Source organism: Alligator sinensis, unplaced genomic scaffold (genome assembly GCF_000455745.1).
Source record: "Alligator sinensis unplaced genomic scaffold, ASM45574v1 scaffold1114_1, whole genome shotgun sequence".
Classification (NCBI taxonomy): domain Eukaryota; kingdom Metazoa; phylum Chordata; order Crocodylia; family Alligatoridae; genus Alligator; species Alligator sinensis.
The window spans coordinates 106,458-111,200 of record NW_005843195.1 but is presented as its reverse complement, the minus strand read 5'-3'; the positions used below and the strand labels follow the sequence as shown (position 1 = coordinate 111,200).

Below are 4,743 nucleotides of genomic sequence, written 5' to 3'. Positions count from 1 at the left end.
GGGATAAGGATCTCTTTGTTTAATTTTACAGCTTTCAAATTATACGCAAGTTAGACTTCTAAACAAGTAGCATTTTCCCCATTTCAGAGGAAAGGACAGCAAAAACTACAGAGCAAGTTTACATAATTTCCTATTTCATGGCCATCGTATCACGCATACAAAACGTTTGACAATAAATGATAATTTTCATGAAGGTTCTTCCTTTCTCTCTTCTTTCCTTGCTTCCTTTTTTTTTTTTTTTCTCAGCAACAGGGTTTCATCATGTTTCTAAAGTTTCAACTAAGTAAGAAAATATGACAGGTTATAAAGCTGTGAGTTACATTCTTTATTGAAACCTTAGCAAATTAATTCCAAATCAGTTTTCTGGAGGAAAGCGTGTACCAGGTACTCAAGTTTGACAGTAAGCCCATTCTGTGTTCTCTGTCGCAACCTGTCTCCCAAGATATGGAATCACTTTCTTAAGGGCCACTTTGACTTCTTTCTTCCTCAGGGTATAAACTAGGGGATTGAGGGTTGGAGTCACAAGAGTATACAAAGCAACTACTATCTTGTCCCTGTCAAAGGCATAGCTGGAAGCTGGCCTGATGTAGATGTAGATAACAGTGGAGTAATAGAGAGACACCATAATGAGGTGAGAAGAGCAGGTAGAGAAAGCTTTTTTCTTTCCTTCACATGTCCAGATCTTCATGATGGCCTTGAGAATGAAGCAGTAAGAGAGACATGTCAACAGGAAATCCCCCATGGCTAGGAAGATGTCTGCAGTGAAGACCATGATCTCATTGATCTTCACTGAGGAGCAGGAGAGGGCCAACACTGGTGGGATCTTGCAGAAGAAATGGTTGATAATGTTGGGTCCACAGAAAGCTGCACAATCAAGCCAGTGTTCACCCAAGAATTGGTGAAAGCAGTTATTGTCAACACACTGGATAAACTGCAGCACACTCTTTTGTTCATCATTGTGCTGTAATGCAAATGTAGCAAATGGCCACATAGCGGTCATAAGCCATGACAGTGAAAAGCACCATCAGTGCCCAGGCACCGTGTTAAAGAGTAGAGTTGGGCTATGCACCCAGAGAAGGAGACAGTACTTGTGATGGTCACTAGATTCTCAAGCATCTTGGGCATAATGGTGGTGGTTCAGATTATGTCTGCTATAGCCAAGTGGAAGAGAAAGAAGTACATAGGCTTGTGTAGTCCGGGGCTGAATAGGATTGTGGCAATGATGGCAAGGTTGCCAAGCAAAGCGATGACATAGATGATGAGGAAGAGGAGGATCTGGAGTTGTGGGTGGATGGAGAGGCCCTGCATGATAAATGCAGTCACAGAGCTTTGGTTCTTCATTGCTTCATACTCCAGGAATCTTTGCAGAGGTACGAATTGTTACAACTTCTTTGGGACATCAACAGAATACCTCATGCTGAGATGTTCAATCTTGCCTGTGGGTTTTATATGCACCGTTTTGCTCTGCATCTGTACATGCATAGCTGTGAGGAACATGGAGTTTCTATAGGAAACTCCACAGATGTACGAACACACGCGCATGCGCGCACGCACCCTGCACACGGCAAAAATTTTAAACTTTAACTTTTTGACAGAATTAAAAGATCCAAACTTTAAGTTGTAAAGAAACCCGCCCCCCCACCAACACTTTCAAAGGGCACAAAAAGGTTCAACACACCAAATTCAGTTTCAATTTAGAGAACACTAAAATGTTGTATTTGCATTACACTGTTATTACATTTTCCCTGGATGATCATGAGCTGCAAGAAACATGACTTGTTTAATGATATTTATTTTTGGACCCAGTTTATAGCTGAGAGAGATTGTAGATGTAAGAGAAGCTTGTGGCACGAACTGTCCTTGGGTAACCTGAGGAAAGGAACTTCATTCCCAGAAGCTTTTCTAAGATATAATAGGTCACCCAACAATACTGTTGATCCAGTAGCAAATGTAATCAAATGGATCATCCTTTAAACTTTTTGCCAAAATGAACTTTGCTTATTTCAAGAAAAAAATTATACTTTCTGGAAAAAAAAATCAATATTCCCAAAGGGGGGGAAAAACATGATTTCAGCAAACCTACATATTCTTAACCAATTTTTTTCAAGTTGAGATATTTTAGCCACCTCCACTGACATAGCCTTGAAAATCTTTTAAATACATATTTTAAATAAAAAGTAGGAGTGGGGAGAGGTGGGTCATTATATATTATTTTCAAGATAAAAATATTTTTGTTCCAGGTTTTCTTTGGGGGGGGGGGGAGGGGAGTTTGGGCTATTTCTTTTTACAAAATAAATAGCTTTTTTCCCTTCCTTTTAAATTTTTATTCTCCAAAATATCCTTTTATATGGGAAAGCATCTTTTTTCACAAACAAAAAGGGGGACTCACCTACAATAATCTGAGATTATTGAAGTCTCTAGTCTCAATCTGTTGACTGAGATCTGATTTATTTTAACCACTTGGACAAAGGAAGAGTTTCTCAAATAAGGTTTCAAGCAGATTACAGACCCTGTGAAGAGCCTCCTGGGCTTCCATTGCATGACAGATATTCATCATTAAAATATATATATATATATATATATATATATATATATAGTTTTAAACAACAGTCAGTGGTCACAGGACGCGTATCCAAAACATTGGTTATAGCGATGGTCATTTTTTTTTTCTCACAAACTGTTTTTTGATGATAACCCTGCGACCACTGACAGTGCATTGGGCTCAGATCAGGAGGAGCAAGGAGACCCCCCAGTTCCCACTGCTGGTATAAACCAAAGAGAACCCACAAAAGGATCAGGATGTCTTTTAGGAGTCCATCCTTCTATTCAGGAGTGGTACTCACATGGTTTATGAGCTGTGTAGACATGACAGCTCCTCCACCGCTGGCACCGATCATTCCAGCACATCCCAACAGACCAGCTTGTCCACATCACGCCCCATAGCCCAATCACCCCACAGTCCCCTTGAGCCAAATGTCTTCTCTATGTTACTGCTGCCTGTCTGTCACTATCCAAGAACACGTTCCCATCAACAGATGCTTGAGACAAGTTAACCTTCTTCCCAGCACCCAGGATTGAGCCAAGAGGAAAGGCAATACTAAACCACCTGTTAAGTTTCAGTGCCCCAGCCTGCTGTCAGTGCTGGTGCTCTTCCACCATACCCTCACACAGGTCAGGGCAAGATGCCCTACATTGTCATTTAAGAAGTACATAAGCAATCCTAAATGCCTATAGTTTCAGGGAGACATGTTTTCAGGGTGTGTGAGCTGGGTGGGGGACATGAATCACTTGGGGTTTGAGGACAAAGTTCCAGTTTCTATTTGCTGATGATGGACCTAGTGCTGGTGCTCTTCCACCATACCCTCACACAGGTCAGGGCAAGATGCCCTACATTGTCATTTAAGAAGTACATAAGCAATCCTAAATGCCTATAGTTTCAGGGAGACATGTTTTCAGGGTGTGTGAGCTGGGTGGGGGACATGAATCACTTGGGGTTTGAGGACAAAGTTCCAGTTTCTATTTGCTGATGATGGACCTGAGTACCAGCTGGGGTGGGGAAGGCTTGCCAACAATGGGAGGGGGTGTCCTGAGATGGTGGGAGAGGGGGTGGTAGCAGTCAACATTATGTTCCTCTGTGTTGGGGCTTGGCATGTGTGCATGGGGTGGTCACCAGGGTGATTGCCATACCCCCCATGATGATTGTATTCAGAAGCTGTGCTAAAATAGAGGATGGTCAGATCAGGGTTTTAGGACAATGGGCAACTTTGTGGAAGTTATGCTGCTCATCCCTGAGCATCATTTGTGGATTTAAATGATGGTTGTCCAATAACTCACCATTAGGCCACGGAGCCCTATACAGTTTGGTCTGTGAAGGGGCTAACCTTGGCTATTTCTCACTCCCAAAAGTCTGGTGGAAGGAAAATTGCACTTCCTCTCCCCCTCCCTTTCCCCAGCTGTCCTCAATTTTGGTTTAGAGAGGGCTACCATGGACACTAACATCACTTTATTCCCCAACACCATCCTCCCATCATTGCCACTTGGTTGGTGAGGGCACTTGGGAGTGGAAACTGTTGGGTCAGTTTAGTGTTATTAAAATGACCGAATGAATTTCAGCACTGGAATCTCAGATTCAGACAAGCACACTCAATATCATTGGCAAAAGTGCCATTGGTTTGTTTGGGTACAGAGCTAATTAAAGTTATGAGAATGAACGTTATGCCAATTAAATTAGGCAAATCAGCCCAACACCATTTTTAATTACCACAAATGCTCACAAAATCAGGAAATATAGACAGCTGTTGTAACATGAGGAGGAGTGGCCAGACTTCTTGCAAACTAAGATGGAGCTGGTTGAGATGTAAGTCAGCTCTCAGGTTTGATTGTGGGGTTGCCTATTTCTCTTTCTCTGATGGCATTTACAAACAACTTGTATATCTACTCATAAAACACAATCATTCACGACCAGCAGTTTGGTACAGGAATAACCATTAACAATTCAGAAAACATAGCAATGACCTCCAAAAGACTGGTTAGACAGAGAAACAGTCATGCTTGTATCCTCTCAATGGTGATGCCCACCTCCCTCACAGCTGATCCTGCTGTGGACTTCAGACTTGTTAAGAAAGCAGAGCTGGAAAGGATCCCACAAGGTGATCTACTCCAGTCCCCAGTGTGAGGCCTTACCAGCCTGGAAACTCTCTCTCAGGTGTGAAACTCAGAGTAGGCAAGCTTTCATGCACAGAG

At 42.3% G+C, this 4,743-nt stretch overlaps 1 pseudogene; it reads right to left on the bottom strand.

The window, feature by feature from the left end:
* Nucleotides 1-388: 388 nt before the first annotated feature.
* LOC102369782 lies at nt 389-1,341 on the bottom strand (annotated as a pseudogene).
* Between the last annotated feature and the right edge of the window lie 3,402 nt (nt 1,342-4,743).